Raw genomic sequence first — 25892 nt, 5'->3', positions numbered from 1 at the left:
AAATTGCCGCATTATAGTCCAGGGTCATTAACCAAACAAAACTGTTTGATACTTTTTGCAATCTCACTGTAAAAAAATCCTTTTTGCACTTAAACATTTTTGTTTAATCAACTTGAATTTACAATTCATTTCAACTTTCTTGACTGGTGAAGAGTTGCTATTAATTATAAAAATGATGTTGAATCAGCTTAAATTATTTTAACTTTATTTTCATAACTTATAAGAACTCCTCACTAGTCAAGAAAGTTTACATAAACTGTTAATTCAAGTTGATTAAACAAAATAAAGTGCAACAAGGAATTTTTACAATATTGAAGACACTCTAAAACAAACTGTGCTAAATAGCACTAAAAGTGGTTCACTGGCTCGTAATCAAAGGGGAACCATTTTAAGTGCCATATATAGCACCTAAGTAGTACCTGTGGAGAACCATATTGTGCTATATAGAACCATATCTGTTGCTATAGTGGTGCTATATCACCCTCGTATGGTTCCTCATAGGTGCTTTATAGGTGCTATAAAGCACTAAAATGGTCCCCCTTATGATTACGAGCTTTTAGTGCTAATTAGCACCAAGTGTTTTTGTGCACAGCTGTGTACTGTTTCTTTACTGTAACATCTCCAACATCTCCAACTACTGGCCTGGTATACATAATACTGCATTTTTAGTCATGTAGATCACAACGTTTTCCATTTTTTATACAATCGTCATCATGTAAACATGGCTACTCTTAGTTTCAATGCATACCACAGACAAATGACATCAACCAAGAGATCCCCAATCATAGTGTAAAAATTGATTTCATATGGTCCCATGTCTCACATGAGTCTAGCTGCTCAAAAATTAAGTTGTCTGCCTAAATGCAGTAAAAATAGAAATATTAATATGAGCTTATCAGAAGCACTGTGATATCGCAAGCATGAAGCTCTCATTTACAGACAGTGAGGCAGCAATTGGGAAATGATATATTAAACGTATTGCTTGTCAAATGAAATCTGTCCATGTGTTTCTGTCACATACACCTTTTGATCAACATCACTACCAACCATTCCATCTGTTCCACTTACAGAAAAATCATTCTGCATGTACCACATATGTCCTTGAATATCACACTGAAACGACTGAAAGGTTTGTGCTGTGCCTAAGTGTTATCGAATCAAAATAAGACTCATCCACAAATCAAAGCGACTATAATCTTGTAAGTCAAACAGCGAGCAACGAATACACAAGGTTTGTATCCTGTGTGCACTTGCGATTGATCGCCTAGTAAATGGCGAGTGTGGGGATTGATCAGTAGGAGGCATGTACAATCAGTTTAGTCCGGTATAAGTGTTGTATTTCTCAGCAATAACGCTGTTAGATCTCTGAGCTGGCATGGGTGGGTAGACGTAGCCATTTATCAAGAAGGTGAGAACAGCTTTCTGTCCATCAGAGCCCACTTAAAACTAAAAATATTAGTCAGTGAAGTGTGTGAAAAACACCAATTTAATGTGTTCATATTTACTAATGTATCTTTTTACAATTCACCAAATACTAAAGATTTGGTTTCTTACTAATGTAGAAGTACATTACATTATCCACAGTTTTCATGATCAAAAATAGGATGAAGTATGCTTTCCAAAAATACAATTAATGCCGTATGTAAATGTACAAAAACAAAACCTGGAGCAAAAATTCTCATTGTGACTTTACTGTCGTTTCATCATAAATAAATGTATTAATTTTATTTCTGCTAAGTAAAAGCAATTTGTAAAAGTGGAAATTGAGCTGTAGGGGTCAATGTTATAGGGCCACCATCAATGGTTTTAAGACCAGTTAAAAGTGGGTATAAAATTTAGCTGTTGCAGGTTAAGTGCGGTGGCAAAGGTTACCTCAGTCACCACTACCCATGGCTTTTCAGGAAAGCAGCTCTAACCATGAGCGCAGAGGGGTCAAAGGGCAGGACATCTGTGAAAGCAGCTTCTGACCTCCATACAGGGCTCACTAGAGACAATAAGATCAGGTTTCTGACAGAGCAAACCATCACAAGACTGCTCTGCATCTGTCTTCTCTATTACTCCATTTGTGCTAAACAACCTTTTATTTATTTATGCTTTATTCACATTATAATTATAATCGTTTGTTTTTCTTTGGTATAGCTGAAGGCATCTTAAAGAATCTTCAATGGTAGAAATGATTGAGACCACTCTGCTATCTGGACTTTATCTTAAGTCTGATGAAAGGTTTGCAGATCTTAAACAGTATATCTTTAAAGTTATACGGAAACTACAAATGCTGAAACTGGCTCTTTTTGGCAGCATGGGAGTCTATATCCTTGATCCATTATCAGAATCACTGTACGACCACTACATGAAGAAAGAGATGAGACAAATTAATTTATATAGGTTTTAGTTTCACATCCATCTTTATCTCGAGATGAAAAGACATACCCGCTCATTTATTGCTGTAGTCATAGCATAGTCAAGTTAATTCATAATACTGATTCATTGAAATTACTGGAACGCTAAAAGGATTTGAAGAATCTGACGTCAACATTAACTGTCAGAGAAACCATCCAAGGACCTGAAAGCATGTGTTGCATATACGTTAAGGAAATATTTAAGGATTTAAATAAACCAAGATGGATACAACTCTATTTCAAAAACATTCCAGCCGTCCCAGACAAAAAGGTGGGGATTGTCATGTCGTCTCTGCTATCGCAGCTGCTCATCCACATTTTACAGGGAAGTCGACAACGTAGACCAGATTGATTTAAAGGAGAAATAAAAACGGTTTCCTATATTTGTGATATGCATTCACTGAACTGTTTGCACAAAACAAACTTTTTTCAAAATATGCTTAAGTTGTATTTGTCAAAATTATAAGTACTTGTGTATAGTTTCGATTGTCTTTACATTTTTGCTTTTTTGTAGCAAATACATAAGTCGCACGGGTATATTTGTAGCAATAGCTAACAATATATTGTATTGTTATGCCAAAAATCATTAGGATATTAAGTAAAGATCATGTTTTATGAAGAAATTTCCTACCCTAAATGGGTTGGTGAAAAAAAAACTATTTGGCAAGAAGAGAAATTCAAAAATCTTTAAAAAAACTTGTTTTAAAAGCATGCATCAGGTTTATTTCAATGCACACCGTGTATTTATGTTGATTTTATGCAATAAAAAATTAAATTTGCACCATTTTTATGAAAGTTAAGACTGAATGGACCTGAAAATGTCAAATGGTGTAACCACCAATTGCGCCAAAGAATGAGAAATATTAAATATTGTATCCACCTTAATGGCATATAAGCGTAATCATAAAAAAATTATTTTAAAAATATCATTCTATTAGTTATTTCTAAATGTAAATTTAAATGCGATATTGTATTATTTATCCGGACATATGCTGAAAACAGCTCTGTTTTCTAAATAATCTTTGACAAATGATGTAAAAATGTATGTAAAAAAATCATATTACACTAAACTAGATGATTAGATTTTATTCCACATTTTTTATAAAATAATTTATATTTTCATTAAAAATATTACTAGTTACACCAATTGACACAGACCGGTTACACCACATTGACATTTTTGCAATTATCCCCCAAAATATTTTATTCACCCTAATAGAATATAAAAAATTTCACCAAAAAAAATAAAAAAATAAAAAAATAAACATTTTAAAATATAATTGTATTAGTTATTTCTAAATGTACATTTTAATGCATTTTGTAATATTTGTTCTGAAATATGCTGAAAACAGCTCTGTTTTCTAAATAATATTTGACAAATATTGTAAAAATGTATGTAAAAAATCATGTTACACTAAAAACGATGATTAGATTTTATTTCACATTTGTTTATAAATATATTTATATTTTCATTAAAAAAATACTAGTTACACCAAATGACACAGACCGGTTACACCATATTGACATTTTTACAATTATCCCCCAAATATTCTTCTTGGTCCTCAAAAAAGAGATTGTATGCAAGTAATCTGCACATTTATTTTGTAATTTTAACATTTAATTGAAACATACGGACACAAAATAATTAACATCATGTCATTGACCCAAATATAAAAATAAATAATCATTAGTAATATATAGTTGCTAAGGACTTTATTTGGCTTTTAAAAGGCGATTTTTTTTAAACCTTTCATCAGTGGAAAGTTTATTTATTCAGCTTTCAGATGCTGTATACATTTTATGATTGATATTGTGGTCCAGGGTGACATTTATATACTGTATAATAGTACTTCCACAAATGTTTTAACATGTAAATGCTTTTGTTGGGTGGTTGCTAGGATCAAGTTATTACTTGCCTAAAGGGCACCAGATTTAAAGGTTCCTCCACCTCCAAAGTCATCTAAGTCTGTTTATTCATGTACACCTTTAGGCTATGCATTCACACAGATACACAAAACATAACAAAAAACGCTGTTTTATGACTATAACGAGGAAAAACATTGTAAACTTTGTTGGAGAAGTGTTAATAAACTCAGTATCTTGATCAGCACGAACACAGTCCTGTAGGCAACCATTGTTGTTTTGGTTATACTTGCGCGTGCCTATAGAGTGAATTAACCAATGCTTATGACGTCACCATTATGACAGATTCTCATTTTCATACTTTACAAGACGTTGTTTTTAAAAACTTGCACCATCTTCAAAAGTTTGCATTATATGGACCCAAAAAACGAACAGCTAAACTACATAAAAGTTCCTGGTTTCGGTTAAAAACGGTGTAAACGAACACTTTTTTTGTCTTCCTCGCACACTCATCTGAGGTCAGGTCCTCTTTGAGCCTCTGTCCTGAGAAATACAGGTCACAATTGCTTCCTCTAGTAGGTTTAATCAATAGTGTGACCCTCTGTTTTCCTGGGGGTTGCCATGAAAGCTTTAAGGCTGAACCGAATCACCCCTTCCCCCAGTTAAGAAACCTCTCCCTCGAGGCGTGGGCTTGGGTTTATTCAAGACTTCCACCGCCTGTCAGATCTTATGGGATGTGTTGAACAAACAGATGCGTTGCATGTCTATCATCAGGAGTAAATGAGCCATATGCTTGTCTTGGCCTACAACCTGCCGAGTTAAAATTGCTTCTTGACGTACCTCGTTTCTGTTCCTGACACCATGTTTGATTGATAGCCACAGTCACTGTGAGTTGAATCGCCTCCGATGGGGCCAAGGCTCCTGGGGAGCCAAAGATCAAAGTTCAAGCTGGACTCCCTGCCCCGTTACACATCAACGGTGCATCTTAGAAGATCTGTGCAGCGGGACAGACCACATGTCATCCCATAAGGTCACCGTGAGACGGCACTGGCCATACAGAAACATTCCCTTCATTTCACACAGTTGTGATTTGTATGTCTGTATCAGAGCCTTTCTTACCAACATGGCTCAAGGTCAATATGGGCTCCATCTCCAACCTTCTGTCTCCGTTCAGTCTCTGATGTGGACCGCATTCCCACCTGTCATGTTTAAAAGAACACAGGTTTTACAACATAGACTTGATCATAATGCATTTTTTTTAGATCCCATATAGAATCGTTCACCCAAAAATGAAAGTCTGTGATTGTTTACTACATCAAAAGCCACATAAAAAAATGCAACCACTATTTTAAATTTGTGGTACAACCTAATTTTGTTCTTATTAACTTAACTTTTGGTATTTCATTTTGCTTGTAACAAGTAACTAGTACATAAGTAAATAAGTAGTGCTTCAGGCCACTTGTAAGTCATTCTGACAACTCTAATGTCGCTGTTGTGTCCTTTTTGAAGCTTTTAAAACTACAATCCTTATTCATTGTAAATTGGATGGAAAAGAGCGAACTCTCACAGAAGAGAAGTAAACGAAAACCGAATAGCATTTTTGAGTGAATTATGCTTTTAAAATTACTATTCAGTAGTACACTCAGTAACAAAGTGATCAAGTGATTTTAACAAACTGTTTTGTCTACTGCAGTATTTTACACGTGAACAAGAATACCAAAAATATCACAGGTGTCACTGTTAATAGGCAGCTGTGCGTCATCCCTACAGTTTCCCAGAGGCATTATGTTGATGAATGTCTAGATGAAAAAGCTGAAGCTGATTGGAGGACAAGTCCCGGATCTCCCCTGTTTTGTTTTCCCAGCGGCTGGATTGGGGAGAGGAAAGATTCTGTGTGTAGGCCGTAAGCCCACAGGAAACCAAGATCAGGAAAAAGAGATCAGCAATCCCAACATCATGCAGTGAGCTAGCGGGGACACAGCACCAATGCAAATCCTTCCAACAATGAGATTGTTCTCAAAAAACAGGGCATCCTACAAAATATGACTACAGTGACCAGCAACATTATACTAATAGGACTAAAGTATTGAGAATGGAGTATAGCTTGCTCTGATTTAGATCGCCATAATTTGTATATCAGTGTATATAAGGCATGTACTTGTGTTGTGTGTATCAGTGTACTGTATATAATGTATTTGTGAGGTATATGCCAATGTAAATAATGCATTTGTGTTGTTAATGTCAACATATATAATACATATTTTGTGTTGTATATGTCAGTAAACATAATGCATACATGTGTGTTTTATATGCAAATGTATATCATTCATAAATTTCTGTTGTATATGTCAGTGTATATAATGCATATATTTGTGCTGTATATGTCAGTGTACATAATACATATTTTTGGTGTCTATGTCAGTGTATATAATGCATATATTTGTGCTGTATATGTCAGTGTACATCATGCATACATTTGTGTTGTATATGTCAGTGTATATAATGCATATATTTGTGCTGTATATGTCGGTGTACATAATGCATATTTTTTTGGTGTATACATTCGTGTCAGTAAACATAATGTATACAGTTGTATATGCAAATGTATATAATTCATACATGTGTGTTGTATATGTCAGTGTATGCATATATGTCTGTTGTATATGTCTTTGTATATAATATATCAGTGTATATAATGCATATTTTTTATGTATATATCAGTGTATATAATGCATATTTTTTGGCGTATATGTCAGTGTATATAATGCATATTTTTGTTGTATATATCAGTGTATATAATGCATATATTTGTGTTGTATATGTCAGTGTATATAATGCATATATTTGTGCTGTATATGTTGGTGTAGCCTACATAAGGCATATTTTTGGTGTATATGTCAGTGTATATAATGAATATTTTTCTGCTGTATATGTCAGTGTATATAATTCATATATTTTTGTTGTATTTATCAGTGTATATAATGCATATATTTGTGTTGCCTATATCAGTGTATATAATGCATATTTTTGTGTTGTATATGTCATTAAACATAATGCATACATTCGTGTTGTATATGTCAATGTATATAATGCATACATGTGTGTTTTATATGCAAACGTATATATTTAATACATTTATGTTGTATATGTCAGTGTATATAATGCATATATTTGTGCTGTATATGTCAGTGTACATAATGCATATTTTTTGGTGTATACATTTGTGTCAGTAAACATAATGCATACATTTGTTTTGTATATGTCAGTGTATATAATGCATACATGTGTGTTGTATATGCAAAATGTATATAATTCATACATGTGTGTTGTATATGTCAGTGTATATAATGCATATATTTCTGTTGTATATGTCGGTGTATATAATTTCTGTTCTATATGTCAGTGTATATAATGCATATTTTTTGGTGTATATGTCAGTGTATATAATGCATACATGTGAGTTTTTTATGCAAATGTATATAATTCATACATGTGTGTTGTATGTGTCAGTGTATATAATGCATATATTTCTGTTGTATATGCCGTATATAATTTCTGATGTATATATCAGTGTATATAATGCATATTTTTGTTGTATATATCAGTGTATATAAAGCATATTTTTGTTGTATATAATGCATATTTTTTGTCGTATATGTCTGTGTATATAATGCATATTTTTGTTGTATATATCAGTGTATATAATGCATATATTTGTGCTGTATATGTTGGTGTACATAATGCATATTTTTATGTCAGTGTATATAATGAATATTTTTCTGCTGTATATGTCAGTCTATATAATTCATATATTTTTGTTGTATATATCAGTGTATATAATGCATATATTTGTGTTGCATATATCAGTGTATATAATGCATATATATGTGCTGTATATATCGGCATACATAATGCATATTTTTGAATTTATATGTCAGTGTATATAACACATTTTTTTCTACTGTATATGTCAGTGTATATAATGCATATATTTGTGTTTTATTTGTCGGTGTACATAATGCATATTTTTGTGTTGTATATGTCAGTGTATATAAAACATATATTTTTGGTGTATATGTCAGTGTATATAACACATATTTTTCTGCTGTGTATCCCAGTGTAAATAATGTATGTTTGTACACATTTATACCATATGTGTGGTACATAAGGGCTTATAAAATGTATATGTTTTATAGATGTATGTATATGGGTCAAAGACGAGACGTCACCATTTTGGTGTCCGCATCAAATATAATTTACAAAAGTGATTTTACGTACAAAAAAAACATATAAAATGCAAGTAAAATGTCTACTTTTATGTTTCAAATAACTTTTGTGAAAATACAATGACCAAATATGAGTTTAATAATGCTCCAAAGTGTAAAATCGTCATTCAGCGTAATGGTCCGGACTATGATTTTACTAATACATTTTTAAATAAACGTATTAAATACCATGTTAAAAAAAAAATTTGCTTCCTTGGCATGTTCACATAAGTGTTGGCTGTTTTATATTAATAGGACTATGTGTTATTTTGTTCGTTAAATATTGAAACAACTAGGGGACTTTTGTCCCGAATATGCAGTTTGTCAGAGGTCATTCAGTGTAACGGGATCAGGAAACCATTTTGAAATTAAATAAACAAACAATAGTCATCAAGCAGTCTGTGACATCATCAAAAGGCCCCCTGAAGACCATCTGGTGATTCAGCAAGGTAAGTTTAATGCTCTTAAATATTTGATAATTTCACCTTTTCATAGTGTGGTATCTTGAGTTACAAAAACGACTGTCATTCAGTGAAATGCAAAAAAAACACTTTTATTGTTAGATTTTTTGAAAAATAAGTAGATGTTGTGAATAATGATGATAAACCTTTCTGGTCAAGTTCACTGTTTGATATAGGTATCTAGTTGTTAACTTCTAATATTAGCTTAAGTAAAAGTTTCGTCATTCAGGGTAATGTTTTGTCAGTCGGTGTAATGCAAATTGTATGTTACACCACAGTGTCATCCATTACACTGAATGATAGTGTCACTGTTTAGATAACATTTTTAGCATTTTATTTCTATTTCAGATAAATGAGGGATGTTTAGCACAAAAAAATATATCAAACTTTATCAATATTAATGTTTTAATGTATTTTTGTCGTTTTGGTACTGATTTCTTTTAGATGCCCACAAACAAAGAGAAAGTTTCTAGGCACTGGCAGAAAGTTAATGCAGACCCTAGGGCAATGCATTTAGCAAGGATACGAGAAAGGTATTGAGGAGTGCAATGTAAAAATAATAGGGCTGGGTTTAAAAAGATAGATTTCCCCATTTTAATCAATTCTAATTTTGAAGAAACAAAAGTGATTTGTAAATCCCAATAATCAATCTTTCAGTCTATGCTGTTTTCAGATGATGTTAATCAATATCAAATTGATTTGAAATTGAATCAAACCGTGAAATTTGTGTCCAAGCCTAGCCCTACAGAATAATAGTTTACTGCTGTTTTTAGATAGAGACTCCACCCTACCTATACCACAAGTTAAAGGGATAGTTCACCCAAAAATGAAAATTTGGTCATTATTCACTCACTCTCATGTTGGTAAAAACCTGTATGATTTTTTTTTTTGTTCTGATAAACACAAAGGAAGATATTTTGAGTAATGTTTGTAACCAAACCATCCGTGGACCCCATTTACTTCCATAGTATTATTTTTAGTATCATAGTATGGGGTCCACAAAAGGTTTGGTTACAAACATTTCTCAAAATATCTTCCTTCCATTTATGCGGGTTTGAAACAACACGAGAGTGAGTAAATGATGACAGAATTTTCATTTTTGGGTGAACTATCCCTTTAAGAGAGGCCACTGAGGGGATTCTCCGCCCATAATACAAATCCTGATAACATGTCGTTTATGTTGCCAAACAGAAAGTATTTTTTAATTAATAACACGTTTTATATAGATCTGTGTCAATAATTTTATGTCAATAATTACATGGAATCTGTATTTCAGCAACCAGAGAAGAAAGCAAGCTGCCTTGGCTGCAAATCCTGATCACCTGTCAATCAGGAATTTATCAGATGCTGCAGCTGAGAAGAGGCGAAAGCAATGGCGGGAAAATCAAAGAAAACACAGGGAAGAAGCTAAACGTATAAGGGCAGTTCTGGATCTTATTATACAGTATTACCACCTGTTCAGTTCATTTTTACGAATATGATATGCATTATGGAATAAAAATGATTATTAATTTCAGCATCTACTTCTGTGATTTGTTTAGGAATTAAATGATACAGAATAATATTCAAAACATTGCAATAATGGGAAAAATGACACTATTTTTGTCAAAAATGTCATTCAGTGTAACAAACCATGGTCATTCGGTGTAACACATATATTTATGTAGAAATGAAACAATATACTTATTCTGAGCTGTACTTATTAAAAAATGTATAATAATGTGTGATCCTTCAAAAATTTTATTTTATTTGAATTGATTTTCACTTCCTTACAAAAACTTCTTGCTGACAAATGGGTAAAACCTAATGGTTTAAAGGATATTGGCGAAGTAAAATGCTTTAAAATGACAAATAGTTAGTATTTTGTGTCTGCACTGTGATCTATAAATAGAGTCTTGTAATGTGTCATCAAATAATAGTTTTTCTAAAAATGTCTGATAATATTTTTTGCATAAAAATATTGTTACACTGAATGACATTTTAGTTGGTGTCTTCTGTAAAATTCCAGTAAAAATGTATGGTAGTAATTATTTTTTGCTCAGAAAAACATAAAGTTAAACAGGACATATTCTAATGTATGTGAAATAGACTAAATTTAAAGCTCTTTTACACTTTTATTTTTTTTATGCTTTAAACCCCCTTTTCGTCTTTGACCCATATATGTTTTTATGTTGCTGTATATGCCTGTTTATATACAGTAATGTATATATTTGTGCTGTACATATGTATCATTGTATATATTTGTGTTGCATCAGTCCCAAGTCACAGCAGCCAACAGGTAGTTTAGAGACAGATTTAAAGGACCAGAGGTAATGACAATGTGGATTTGAGGGCAATATTAATGGGATAAAGGAGAGATGTCAGATGAATGTCAGGTATTGTAATGTTGGATAAAGGGGTGACCAATAGAGCAAGACGAGGTCAGTCACCAGCCATGTGGATCGTTGATCCATAGAACACACTGCATGGGTGGGGATGGGCCATTAGGCACACATCAGTGCCCATCCCTATTGCCCAATCCAATCCTACTGGTACAGACAGCCAAAGAGAAATAAAATAAAAAGAAATGGAATAACAATGCCAAGACGTGCTCTCCGTGTAGAGAACTGATGGGCTATAAAAAAACAAAGAGAGGTGGGTAAGGGTCAGTGGTTCAAAGGATTAAGTTCTATCCTTTTACTTCCAAATGATATGACCATAAAGAGTGCACTTCATAAACTTTTTCATCATCCTCCAATTACAACCAGCATAGGGGAGAACCATGCACTGTGCAACGCACGAACACATAAAATGAGACGTTGCAGGTGCTAACAAGCAAACTCAGCTCCAGAACAGTAACCTAAAATGAACCCAAAACTTACACAAGAAACAGGTATGAATAAAGTAACAATCCAAGACAGGTCATTATTAATATAATTGTTGTGAATTATATACATTTATATATATATTAAAGTAACATGAAATGCTTTGTATGCATTTATAGTCATCTATGGTGACCATTGTGGTATGGTCAATGTAGCAACATATTCTACTTTTTCATTGATCTTAGATATCCAAACAAACTCACCGTCTAAAAAATATTGGGTTTTATTTAACCCATGGTTGGGTCATGGTTGAGACAAATATGGAGATTTTCTAGGTTACTTTAATCAAACGTTTGGGTTTGTCCCTTTTTAACCCAATCATGGGATTAAAACAGCCCAGCATTTTTTCAAGTGCAAATTAAAGTAAATTCATTCTTGATCACCTGTTTGCTAAATGGATTTAAACTGCGGATAGCGAGACAGCTTTACTGCCTTGGCTTGATGGGGGACCCATATGTGTCCATCACACAGTGCCAATCCCATAGGGCATAAGGGGCCAGGGGCCACCTCTCTCTGCTGTCCACCAAGAGAGAGTCACACAGCCACATTGTACCACATTGTCGTTAGATGACATCACTGACTGATTTATAAGGCTGGCTCAGAAAGACATTCATTGTGTGCACACAATAAGGCTGTAAATGTATGACACCCCATTAATTGGCTCGCTCCCTGTGTATGTGCATAGAAGGACGGGTAATGATTAAACTACGGCCAACCTCCTGCTTAACCGCTCCGTCGGGATGCGCTCGTGAGGATGCACAATTTATCGAGTGACTGCGTTTGTGCACCTCAGCTTGTTTGTCGTTATCAGTGACTGGCTGAAATATTGTTTGTGCAAGAATGTAATTTCATTATTGGCAGTTTGACAGGTATTTCCGTGTTCCTTTGATTTGGAGCCCCAAGCTATGCATGTCCCAGCATTCTTGCATTGACGATCTTGCATTATTAAGTGCTTTCCTGATGTCTCACTTGTATCTCAAAAATGTTTGACTTTCATTATTCTCTTCATAATCACCAAGTCTGTGAACTCTGTGCTTCTCTGAACCGGCAGGGGGCAGCAGGAGGCAGCGTGGATTTGACATGATTGAAAACCACACAGTTGACACTCATGAAACCCAATACCGCTGTGCGCACTTTCAAACACATGGCACGCACGCACTCTCATTCCATACTGCAGACACACTTCAACTTGGTTTTACGTAATGATGCTGCTTCAGGCAGTAAAGTCTCAAATCTTCCATCTACACCCTTTTCTGGTGGTGTTGCATGGGCTGGCACACCTATAACAATTATGAGCAGTCTATTTTCTCTTTCTTTCTCATATCTTCTAACATCTTAGCAAGTGACCTTCCATGCATTAATGGTAAATCTTTTAGCATTCAATGTAATTGCTAATTATGTGTATTTTCTTCAGAAAATCTCTTTTCTGAAGCATCTACAATAGTATTCATCTCAAAGCTGCTGTCTGCTCAATACACAGCAGAGCCAACTGCTTCCACCAGCGTTGCCAATTGCCCCTCCATTTGGCTACTACTGTACATCATCCTCTCTGCATATTGGATAGTGAGCTTCACATGCTATTCTCGTCTTGTTCAAGTCGCCCGCAACCTAGTCACAAGTTTTGAAAAAGTCTCCCAATGACTGTTCAACATGAAATCCCACCTACTCCTGTTTTCCCGGCAATTCTGCCGTACTGGTGCCAAATCTCTTCTTTCTCCGCCCAGTCCTGTAACCAAATCACTTTTCACACCTTTTATGGGATCAACAAATTTATTTACCCTCTTATTTATTTGGAGATGCTTCCGGCCTCCGGTCTTGGCTGCATCACCATCTTAATTCTTCCTAGAAACTGAAACGAGTACATGATATCCCATTTCCTCCGTGAAGCCAGATCCCTGCTGGGCAAAGTTAACAGGGCTATGATGCCAAATACTCAAACTCCAACTTAGGTTATTCTTGTGGTGCTGCTTGTTGATGGAGTACTGGTGACATTATCCAGGTTGGCATGAAATACTGTATTCCAGTGTGTGATAGATTAAGATGTAAATTTTAACGTTAATCCCTTTAACTCTATCCAATGTGCCTCAATGTCATTGTAACGCACTGTAAAACCTAAAAGTTAAATCAACTCAAACCATTTAAGTGAACCGGTTGCATTAGTTTTAAAACACATACATTTGAGTACTGTGAACTTAAACAAATTGAGTAATATGCAGTTATGCACTTATATTTAAGTTCACACTACTTAAATATAAGTGCATAATTGCAAATGACTCAAGTTCACAGTACTTAAATGTATGTGTTTTAAAACTTAAATGGCCTAATGCAATCGGTTTACTTAAATGGTTTGAGTTAAGTTAACTGTTAGGTTTTAGAGTGTGTGATTGTTTTGTAGCTTAATTGGTAGAGCATTGTGTTAGCAGTTATTCAATCCCCAGGGAACAAAATATACTGATAAAATGTTGCAACCCTGTATCACGAAATTACACTGCAAAAAATTATGTGTTAATTTTTAACACATTGTGTGACATGCCATTTAAAGTGTTATTTCCTGCTAAAATAAATTAAAAAGGGCCAACACAAGTTGTGTTAAAAACAGTGATGGGAGTAACGGGTTACAAAGTAATTCCATTACTGTAATTCCACTCCTTTTAGTGGTAATGAGCATGTAACAAAGTATTTTTTTTAAATCAAGTAACGCAGTTACAATTAGTGAAATTTAAATGAGTTGGTTACTCGCGTTACTCTATTTTGTGAAAAATGAACACTTGCAGACAAGACATTTCTGATCTTATGTCACAGGACCGTGGTGGACGGCACAATGAATAATAACACAAAAGGTGTGTTAGTATAGGGACAACACATTAAATTTATCACAAAATAGAGTAACACGAGTAACCAACTCATTTAAATTTCACTAATTGTAACTGCGTTACTTAATTTAAAAAAATACTTAGTTACATGTTAATTACAATGGAATTACTTTGTAACCCGTTACTCCCATCACTGTTTTTAACACAACTTGTGTTGACCCTTTCATTTATGATTTACGTTTTTTATTTTATGATTTTTAAACCATTGTCGCCTGGCATTAGGGTTAGAGTTAGGTTTGGGTAAGGATGTCATTTTATGTAAATGTAAACCGAAGTGACAATGGTAAGAAAATAGGACAAAACCGTTAAGTAACAAATACGTGACAATGTCACGTAAACAAAAATACGTGACATGTTCACGCAAAAAGGCGGGTGTCACGGAAAAGACATAATACGTATGTAATTTCGTGATACTGGGTTGAATGTTTATGTTTTTTTTACATATTGATTACCTTTGGCAAGACCGTGGTTTTACTACAGAAATTATCAAACCATTGAACCAGCTACAAAACCCAGTTTTTTTGTGGTAACCATGGTTCAATTATAGTAACCATGTTTTTTTAACTGTGGTAAAACCATGGTTCATTTCTGTAAGTTGCATTGGATAAATGTAAATACACTGTATAGCTTATAAAGCTGTTAACACTCACATACTATATAAAACAAGCTTTAAAATATAGTGTAGTCATTTTCCAGACAGTCATAATGTAGTAACTGCAGTAATTCACCAAAATCTTATCTTTATATGACATTAAAAATACAACCAATACAACAACATTATTTTATATATATATTTACATAATTAGATTTTTTCTGCTTAATTATATGTTAAATTTTAATTGACACCTACTTACTGAATAGGTGTCTGTACGTTAAAGTAATATTATCAGTTATTTAAACGATAAACCATAACATACAAAACTTATCTGGTAGATTGAATAGGCTAAATTAACCGAACAAGCCAACTAGCGTGAAGTTCTTATACTCGTCATTCCACATTACTGAATCCATTGAATTACAAAAATACAGAAGCATATGGCGGACTCTCGCGGCTGTAGACAGTAATGTTGTCTCTTGCCTCATAAATGTCAAAATTAAGTCATACTAACTTACAAGGCCCACATGACAAGCACCAGCCAACTTATGAAAAAAAAAAACGCGTGCACCACGTTTGAGACCCCTGTTTTAGAGTATACGAAAATGTTGTGACATTTGTAAAATGTAACTATACACTATTTACAGTATAACTGCTTTATACCATGGGTCTGTTGAATGCTTTATTCTGATTGGCTGGGAAATGTTCCATGGGCCCTGTCAAATGTCTTAAAAATAGGCACGAGAGCAATGTTTGTGGTAACCGTGGTATAAGAAAAATAATTGACTCCTGTTCTTGAAAAAAGTGTAACGGCACTTCGCTTCACGTCATGCTGCATTACAACCTTGGGTGTGCAATATTTTCTTATAATTCAACGGCGCGTCGTCAATTATTTCTTACGTATCACATCTGAAAACATCTGCTGCTCAGCACTGAAGATCAACATTAACGACACATTGGCAGTTTCTCTGCATTTCACTTGGCTAAGCATATATTTTACATACACAGGAGAAAATTATTTGACCAAGTAACAGGTTCATTAGTCCTGACAGGCAGTGCGTCATGGTGTTGAAATCTCCTCCACCCTGCCACTCAGCCTCATCACCACAAAGGTGCCGCTGCGTCGGGTGCCACGCTTGGCACAAGCACATCCCTGACAACCTCAGCACAGTCCTTTATCAAGTGTGAGTTGAGAAGCTGCCATCTGACACACAAGGGGATGCGGGGGGTTAATCATTCATTCTTTCCACACTGGCAATAATAGGTGTCTCAACCCCACACATACACATACACAAAACACACACATCTTCTGGCCGTCACTCATACCCGCTGGTTTCATACTGGCTGTTACCGGCTGTGACGAGACCATTAGAGCAACTGTACTGGTAGTGGAGAGGTGGGGCAGGGGTCCGCAAGAACAGCTGCAGTCGCAAGACAAACAGACGCTGGAAAACGCTAGTCTATCCTGACCAAAACCAGTCGGTGCTGAAAGCGAAACCAGAAATGACAACTGGAAGAGCTAAGCTAGTTCTATCTAATTCAACATAACATTACAGATATTGCATCTAATGCACACAATACATACAAAATTAAGGCATTTGTCTTGTTTTTTGGCCAGGCAGTGCATAATAATAATTATTTAATGACTTTTCAATGTGAAAATCAAATAAAAAATGCACAAGTAAGACATTATTAACAAGTTTTTACACTCTCAGAATGATATCTTTCATTGGAACGGTACCGTATACTCTTTAAGGGGTGTGTTGCAACATCCTAATATGTATCATTTAGGTGCAGATTTGTATATATTTGGTACCAATATGTAATTTTGAAGTACTAATATGCACTAAGGTGTACTTTTTGAAAGGGTATCTATCACCCCAGCAGTTTTGTACCTTAATTTCTGAGTATAGGCAGGGCTAAAATGCAACACTTGCAATAGTAAAGTAACATGGGATCCCTTCCATATCACTATCCACTGAAAAGTTAATTATTACTTGACGTGTCAGTCTTCTTGTCTAAGCAGACGCCTTCATAGACAGTTTAATCAGACTTTTTGACTACCAGACACAACATCTTTTCCAAGTAATGCAAGATCACGTTATCCGTGCATGACCTTTAATGCTCTAATATACTCTAATTCATCTCAGCCACAGTGAAGATCCATGTAACTAATCCTACAATGCCTTTCATGTCTGAAACACCAATTACAGGGGGTTGAAGACCCACACACACACATTTACAGCATCCCGAATTTTAGTGATGACGGGCTGGCTAAGCGTGGGAAACTGACATGAAAGAAAGCATTGGGGTAGGTCATGATTACGGACTTGGATGTCATGTAAGTAAATCAGGGGAAAGAGAAAAGGATGCCAGTGTACATCAGACGCGTTTTCGCATGCGCACAATTACTAAACATTAACCACTAATATCCAGGCAGGAAGAAGTTCAGACTGTGATTCAGGCAGCCGGGAACACACCATGGTGGTGGGGGTGTGCAGAAGTCTATTGTCAATGAATCTCTCTTAGAGATGAGCTGGGAAACTGTAAGAGTCTCACTGTAAGAGACTGTAAGCCGGCGGGCTTATTTATGATGCCCAAATGAATAGCGTAGTTTTTATAAATATAGCTTCATCTTAGACACACAACAGCAATTAAACTGTAAAAGTGTGTGCTTTATATAAAATGCTGGCTTGTTTCAACCCAAGGTTAAGCAAAAATGTACAAACAAAAATTCCTTGTTAAAAATTCCCATATTTAACATTATTTCCATATTTGTCCAATTGGACATATCACTGTAAATATGATTTGGTGGGTTTTTTAGGCTTAAAAAGCATGTTACCTTGGTGCCTTAAAGGGACACTCCACTTTTTCTTTGAAAATATGCTCATTTTCCAGCTCCCCTACACTGTAAAAAAATCAGTAGAAATTGCAGCTGGGTTGCCGGTAATTTACCGTGGATTTAAATTTATGTTATTTACTGGCAAAATTTTGTTCAAGGTTAAATTGAACGTTTAACAGTTGCAGGTCTTTGTCTTTACAGAGTAGAACTAAAAGAACAGCATCAAGCAAAACATTCTGGGAAACAAAATCTAAAGCAAAAAACAGAAAAAGGTTGATGATGATTTCTGGTTCCCAGAATGCTTTGCATGAGGCTGTTATTGTATAGTTCCACTCTGTAAAGATAAAGACTTGTTAATATTTAAAATTTATTTAACTTTGAACAAACTCTTGCCATTAAATAGCATAAATTTATATACAATAACATTGTAATTTCTACGGATTTTTTTACAGTGTAGAGTTAAACATTTGATTTTTAACGTTTGGAATCCATTCAGCCGATCTCCAGGTCTGGTGCTACCACTTTTAGCATAGTTTAGCACAATCTATTCAATCAGATTAGACCATTAGCATCACGCTCAAAAACAACTAGAGTTTCAATATTTTTCCTATTTAAAACTTGACTCTTCTGTAGTTACATCGTGTCCTAAGATCAACGTAAAAATATTGAACTCTTTGGTTATTTTTACACTGTAAAAATACTTTGCTGCCTTAAAATTTTCAACTTACTATTATTTATCTTGACTAGAAATGAGTTGTTATAACTACATGTGAGTTGTTATAACTTGTAAAATTAAGTTGACTTTTCTCAACTATATTTTATAAGTTGTGTCAACTCATCTCTGTTAACATGACTTGTAAATCTGAGTTGATTTAACACAAAATTTTAAGGTAGCAAAGTATTTTTTACAGTGTAGCACAATGCTAACGGTCTAATCAGAGTCAATGGATTATGCTAAGCTATGCTAAAATTGGTAGCGCCAGACCCGCAGATCAGCTGAATGGATCTCAAAACGGTAAAAATCAAATGTTTAACTCTAGGGGAGCTGGAAAATGAGCATATTTTCCAAAAAGTGGAATGTCCCTTTAAGACTTTATTTAAAAATATTAGTTGTTGTGTCAACTAATATTTTTAAGTCAAATTAACTTAAAATTTTAAGGTAAACAGGTAACTAACATTTTTTAAGTTGAACCAATTTTTTTACAGTGCATGTCCAAAATGTCCATGTTTGAAACATCTTAACACTTTGTTAAAAACTTCTAGCATCATCAAAAGATAAAATAACTCATCTGCTATTGGTGACCAAACTTATTGCTCTGCCCCAAACACTTGAGACAGTGATTTGAGTCATAGTGCGTAGCAACACCTTCACAAAAATATACATGAAAGTATTCGTTCGCAAATTTCCAGTGAAGTAGAAGTAGGGACATGTTTGAGCAGAGTGCACGACTACCAAGTGTTAACTTCTATAGAAGTACGAAAGACCCAAAAATATTCACAATTACGCCCCGATGTTGAAACTGGATTCCTAACATTACAAGTCCAAGCGCATGTCAAATCAAATGGAGATGATCAGAAGTTAAACGCATGGGGAGGCTCGTAAAGAAATGAGTTAGGCGTTGTGCAATGATGAGGTGTGATTGAATGGTTAGGATTCATTCGTGTCAGAAAGGATACATTAAAGTGGAGAGGGTCAGGTATGTGCTGTAGAGGATTGAGAGGTATTAGGAGGAATGATGTGAAATGAAAAGGAGTTCTTGACAGAGAAGTGCTTATACAGAAGAAGCCCCGAGGAGCTCTCTAACCTACATGAAATGCTTATATTTTACAACAGGCCCATGAATTAATGCAACACTACACACTGTAAACTAAACACACATGCACACCAATGTCTTCTATAACTAAATAAAGTTAAAATGATCATACACATGGCAATCCGTGGCGGCCGGTGAGTTCTTTTTTTTTCGAGGGCGCTCGATGCGAAGTTCGTCACAACAGGTATGTAGCCCGTCATGTGTGTGGTTCCTTTTTTCAAAATATGTTTTTGAAATACAAAAAACAAAACAAAAAACTTTTGTTTAAATGTAGCTTAAATAAATTGATTGCGACCACTTACCTTAAAAAAAATTGAATAAATTGAATGAATCATTTTTTTTTCAGCGTATCATAACCTCAACCACTGAGGAGTTTTTACATAGGGCATTGACTTTAAGACATTTAAAGGATACAAATTAAATAAATAAATACATTTAAAAAAATCATTTTATGAGAAGGAGGACAAATTTTTCCACTGACGTCAATGGGGCCTCTAATTGGTTTGCTTATGAACATTCCTCATAATATCTTACTTTCAGAACAAAGAAATTTATACAGGTTTGTAACAACATGAAAGTGAGTAAATGATGACAGAATTTTCCTTTTGGGGTAACTATCCCTTTAAATATTTATCCACCCTCACGCCATCCCAGATGTACTGTATGACTTCTTTTTTAAGTTGGACACAAATCATTTTATATTGAAATGCTGTCATCGTCTTAAACGTGAGCCAACATGGTAAAGCTCCAACAAGCACACATATCCAGTAAGTTCAAATATGGGGGTACATCAAAAACATCGAAGCTTGTTAGTGCTTGCGTGTCTTATGACGAAACATGGACATGACAGTTAGTCACAAGACACGCAAGAAGCAATAAAATTTAACTTTCGATGTGGCACCATATTAAAACTCACCGCACTGCTGTATATGTTTCTATGTATTGTACATGAAACATATTGATAAAGCTTAACATATGAATCGTGATCTCTCACAAACATATAATTTCACTTCTCAACTCACTGAAATTTGAATTACTTTTATGACGGATTAATGTGCATTTTGGAGCTTCGCCATTTTGGCTCCCATATAAGATGCTTTCCATTTTAACATATTTCAGATGGCAGGAATGATCACGCTTCAGCACTGAGACAACACACTGATCTCTCTTCTTCTCTCTTCAACAGTCAGTTTTAGATTACAGTGTGTATAGGGTTAGACATTGTCTTCATTTGTGTTGATTTGAACAATAACAGGGATTTGTATCTGTATCTTAATCTGAAAATTTCCACAAAATATTGCTTGTCATTCACAAGTTCTGCACATGGTGGCCCACTTGCGTGTTTATTGCATATTTTGTACAATTCCGATTTTTGATGATTATTTTCTACAACCAATAAAATACTAGTATCAGCTTCATGCACTCTAAAAATGGATGGGTTATTTTTAGGCCATGTTGCGTAAATATTGGACAGAACACACCGCTGGGATAAAATTGACCCAATGCTGGGTAATTGTTTCAACCCAACAAGCCATGGTTGCAAAAAACAACCCAAAATTGGGTCATTTTTAACCCAGCATGTGTTCTGTCCAATATTTACCCATTATGGGTTAAAACTAACCCAGCCATTTTTAGAGTATTTATGTATTGATATTTTTTGTGTTTCTGTGTTAACTGCTTATAGGTCCTACTTTTGGCAGCTGATGCTTTCCCCCGAACAAAAAACGACAAAAGCTTGAGAACTGCAAAACGTTTTCTGTCAAGACAAGTGCACGCTCTCATCCTCCTTACTGAGCCCTTGTAGTTCTGAAACAAAAAACAAAGCTTGTGAGTACACAAACTGTCAGCTCTGAACGACTCTTCTCTTCTTTTGGAAGACCCAGCTGGAGTAAATCTACAGTCAAACCCCCACCGCCCGTCTCTGAACCCCGTCTCACAGGTTATTTGATAAAGTGATGAGGGCTGCTGTGAGCTGCTAGACGGGAACACGGGGTATTTTTAGAGTGTCAACATGGAACACATTCTAGAACATTCTCCTCAGGGAACACTGGCCTTCACCATCCTAAAGTACATTAAACCACAATCACCTGCTGGTCGGTGTTACTATTGTGAATATGAGAAGATAAGAATACCACACTAGAATGACCATTTAGACTTTCTGACCTTTTAGTGTGCCATTACAGAAGCTATTCACACTGCATATCAACACTGATAACAGCAACAGAGAAAAGATTTATTTACAGATTTCATTCTTCACTGGACGTAATAAAGTAATAATTTTTTTATTTAGTCTTTGTTTTAATCCTTTGCCCAATGTTAGTTTTAGTCATATTTAGGGGCTGTCCACACGGAGACGCGTATCACTGTATACGTATAAATTTGTTATCGTATTGGCGTTTCATCCACACGGATCCTGCGTTTTGGGAGACTGAATCCGCTATTTTTTGAAACTGGGTTCTAAAGTGGATAAATCTGAAACCGACACCCTTGCGGTTTCGTCTGTACAGCCAATCCGTATATTTTGTGAAGCGAAAACGTCATCACATCACGTGTCGGAAGCGTCACACGTTACAGCAACAACAATAACGGCGGACTACGTGATTCATCATATTTCAATCATTTTTTCCACTGGTTCACAAATGTTTCATTTACAGATAATTCTAAAAAGCAAAATGGGACATACTGTAAAGCAATAGTGAACTGCTAATTTTGTTATCATAGCAAATCTGAATACAGCTGGAGTTTAAGTTACATATGTATTTCAGTATCTTCTCCTAATACCACCCATGGTGTTATCAGTAAATGTAGTTCAGTATAGTAAAATACAGAACAGGCAGGAACAAGACAACCAGACTGGGCTTCAGTGTAAATCACTGCCTGCTGCTTTATTGAGATCTTCCCATCTGCTGCTGCTGTCTAACCATGCTGTAGCACATGACATTTCAAATAGCGATAGTTTCACTATGATTTGTGGTTTGTTATGCGTTACATACTTTTTTCATAGTAAAGACAGTGAAAGGCAGACCTCCATGTGGTTTGTTCATGGTCGTGAACATGTCATCGCAAATGATCAAAACAGGACTGATGCTGCTACTTCAGGTTAAATTAAATTGATTTCATTACGTTTATAAATTGGATGGCAGCAATTATATTAGTGCTCAGTTTTTACAGCTTTCATCCACATAGGAAAAGAAGATTAGAAATGAGAAATTGGCAATGATATTCAATTGAAAACAAAATCAGGCTTTCTGGCTTCTCAGATTTTTTTGTTAAAGGAATATTCCATTTTCTTAAAAAAAAGATCTAGGTTATTTGCTCACCACCATGTCATCCGGAATGTTGATGTCTTTCTTTGTTCAGTCGAGAAGAAATTGTGTTTTTTGGGGAAAACATTGCAGGATTTTTCTCATTTTAATTTACTTTAATAGAACCCAACATTTAATACTCAACTCAACACTTAACAGTTTTTTTCAATGGAGTTTCAAAGGACTATAAACGATCCCAAACGAGGCATAAGGGTCTTAAACAATTGTCATTTTTGACAAGAAAAATAAAAAATATCCACTTTTAAAGCACAACTTCTCGTCTAGATCCGGTCGTGATGCGCCAGCGCGACCCCACGCAATACGCCATGACGTCAAGAGGTCACAGAAGACGAACGCAAAACTCCGCCCCAGTGTTTACAAGTGTGTTGAAAGAGGACCATTCCTACGTTGTTGTATGTGGAATGATACTAATTAATGTCTTTGTGTCGGTTTATTGTTTACAATGGTCCACAAATGTGCGTTTATATATGTAACACGTGACCTCCCTACGTCACTACGCATTTACGTTAGGTCACGCTGGATCGGATCTAGACAAAAAGTTGTGCTTTAAAAGTGTATTTTGTCAAAAATGACCATCGTTTCGCTAGATAAGACACTTATGCCTCGTTTGGGATTGTTTATAGTCCTTTAAAACTCTGTTGAAAAAACTGTTACGTGTTGAGTTAAGTGTTAATTGTTGGTGTCTATTCAAGCCTATTAAAATAAGAAAAATCCTGCAATGTTTTCCTCAAAAAACATAATTTCTTCTCGACTGAACAAAGAAAGATATCAACATTTAGGATGACATGGTGGTGAGTAAATTATCTGGATTTTTCTTTTAAAAAAATGGAATAATCCTTTAACCTAAATTCTGGGTTGTTTTAACCCATTGTTGGGTCAAATATAAACATTTCTTTGTTAGTTTAACCCAACAGTGTTGGGTTCATTCCTTTTTGACACAACACTGGGTTGAAAATAACCCAGGATTTTGTAAAGTATTGTGTTAGCACGCAAAAGGATGTTGGTTTAATTTCCATGGAAGACGCATATAAAGCTTGGAAGGTCACTTTGAATAAATGCAGTATAAGAATTAGTATTAATTTATCAATGTTGATACCTAACTGAGAACTCAATTAATCCTCTTAGTTTAAAAAGCGGCAAAAAAATCCTTTTAGGTTTAATTTTTACAAATGACAGGTTTCGTTTAAGTTTGAATAAAGTGTGTGGGATTGAATTGTTTGTGCTGAGTTCTTGCAAACATTGTTTATTGGAAGGAATTTTCTGGCCTTTGATGCTTCACCACGCACCGCTATTTTTACAACAACACTTGTTCTCCTCAGACGAAGAGATATTGTTTTCACCCTGTGCATAAACACACATAAACACTAGCTGGCTTGGAATAGCGTGCTGCTTATCAACAGGAAGTCAGAGTTCCTACTATGGAAATGTCATTGTTTGACTTCTACAATACACATTAAGGGGCTTTCTGTACTCAGCTCTGGGGACTGAGGGGTTGGGAGCCGTTTCTCAAACTCAAACAGGCAATGGGACTTTGAAAGGAACTTAACAATCAGAAGAAGTGAAACAAACCAAAGAAAGTATTCGCAAACAATGGATTTGATTAGAAAAAATTTATCTACATGGTTACACAATCTATCATATTGACAAATGAATAATCATGAGGTCAAGGTTTGACTGATTAGCATCATATAATAAACCTCTGTTAGTATGTCTGGACCTTTTGTTTTAGCAATCAATTGCAAATATTTCATTGTTGTTTACTGCAACAGATGTTTGACCTTTTTGGGCTTCATTTGAATTGTTAAAAATTACTTAAAGATCAATTTGATGTATAGTCATCTGTGTTAGAAAACAATTACAATATTACATTTATTCTACAGTTAATATGTAAGCAATAAGGTACGAGAGGCTGTGCTGTATCGTGAATAAGTAACGGCTGAAGGGCGTTGTTAGGCACGACGCGAAGCTAGAAAAAATAGTCCCTGACTGCGAACAACAACTCAAATAAAAACAACCAACTGTTCTCAGACTTTGTCTCATTATATGTTTTTGTGTTGCTAAGGGTGTTGCTAAGGGTGCAGTGATATTAAGTAGAACCGTTGGGTGAAGCGGTAATAGCAGTGTTTTATCGTGAATAAAGCACACATATTGACCAATCAGAATCAAGGATTGGGACTAACCGTTTTATAATGTTTTTTATATTAGCATTATGGATTTAATGTCAATTCCAACTATTTTTACAGTTTGTTTTTCTAATATACATCTTACAGTATAAAAAATTTGACACACTTGTTTGAAAGTGCTAAAAAAAGAAATGTCAACATAGTTTTTATCTTACCTTTATAGTTATAAAGAAGTGAAGTATTTTTACTTTAAGTACATTTTTCAAGAATAAATGGTTTCATCGAATGCACATGAAAATGATGTGTTGCACTGTTTAATCAACTTAAATTTACAATAACTTTCTTACTAAGGAGTTGCTATAAATTATAAAAATTAAGTTGCGTTAGCTTAAGTTATCAACTTTATTTTTATAATTTATAGCACCTCCTCACAAGTCAAGAAAGTTGATATTAATTGTAATTTCAAG

The 25892-nt window shown here is 34.8% G+C and overlaps 1 long non-coding RNA gene across 2 annotated transcripts; it reads left to right on the top strand.

Annotated features, from left to right (window-relative positions):
- Nucleotides 1-8486: 8486 nt before the first annotated feature.
- Nucleotides 8487-10504, top strand: LOC129414681 (uncharacterized). Of its 2 annotated transcripts, XR_012358423.1 has the most exons (3): nt 8487-8976; nt 9433-9521; nt 10265-10504. It is a non-coding gene; the product is annotated as an uncharacterized lncRNA (long non-coding RNA). The 2 variants fall into 2 exon arrangements; XR_012358422.1 differs by lacking the exon at nt 8487-8976 and having other exon boundaries at nt 8984-9521.
- Nucleotides 10505-25892: the final 15388 nt, after the last annotated feature.

Source organism: Misgurnus anguillicaudatus, chromosome 18 (genome assembly GCF_027580225.2).
Source record: "Misgurnus anguillicaudatus chromosome 18, ASM2758022v2, whole genome shotgun sequence".
Classification (NCBI taxonomy): Eukaryota; Metazoa; Chordata; class Actinopteri; order Cypriniformes; family Cobitidae; genus Misgurnus; species Misgurnus anguillicaudatus.
The sequence above is the reverse complement of the archived record's forward strand: the minus strand, read 5'-3'. Positions and strand labels throughout refer to the sequence as shown.